This window comes from Eufriesea mexicana, unplaced genomic scaffold (genome assembly GCF_001483705.2).
Source record: "Eufriesea mexicana isolate 0111107269 unplaced genomic scaffold, ASM148370v2 scaffold10480, whole genome shotgun sequence".
Taxonomy (NCBI): Eukaryota; Metazoa; Arthropoda; class Insecta; order Hymenoptera; family Apidae; genus Eufriesea; species Eufriesea mexicana.
In genome coordinates, this window is record NW_016918138.1 from 79,137 (window position 1) to 79,811 (window position 675).

A 675-nucleotide genomic window follows, 5' to 3' on the forward strand; every position below is an offset into this window, starting at 1 on the left:
GTATCACCGAGATAAGAAAAATATAAGAAAAGCTTCGAATTGTTATATCTTCATAACGAGGAAATTTTCCAGTGCACAGGGATAATAATTTGAACAACCAATTGCATTTCCTACCACGTTGAACGTGCAATTGGTACTGTTCATTTTAATCATCTTGCCATTAGTCGATAGCTTTCCTAATTCTTTGGACTCGAACACTTTTTCGTCGTAAACAGCAATTCGAAGCTTTTCTTAGATTTTCATAAGCTCGATGATACTCCTTATGCCAAAATAAAAAAAGAAAATCGTGCATTTGTGCGAGAAATGAACGAATAGAATTATTTTATTTCGATACTTCGCGCGTAGTTGTTAATATAATTATCATCGTTCGATATTTGAGTTATGGCATTGAAGCAAACGGTGACTGAGAGTCATCTCTCGAGTGCAAAGGGTTAATACAGTCTTCCCGTTTTCGGTCTACGTGACAGCAGATACGTAGATGCGAATTGGAAACTGTTGGAGGTATCAAGGGGGTATCGCGTCGTTCCCTTGATCTTCCTGGTCGCGTGGTTTCCGCCCGAAAGAATTCGTCTTCGCGGTTGTAAGGCGCGAAGATATCCCGATGTGGATGGACGGTTCGACGCGACACGGTATCTCGTCGACTTAACGAGGAGATACGAAAATCGTCTCGTGTTA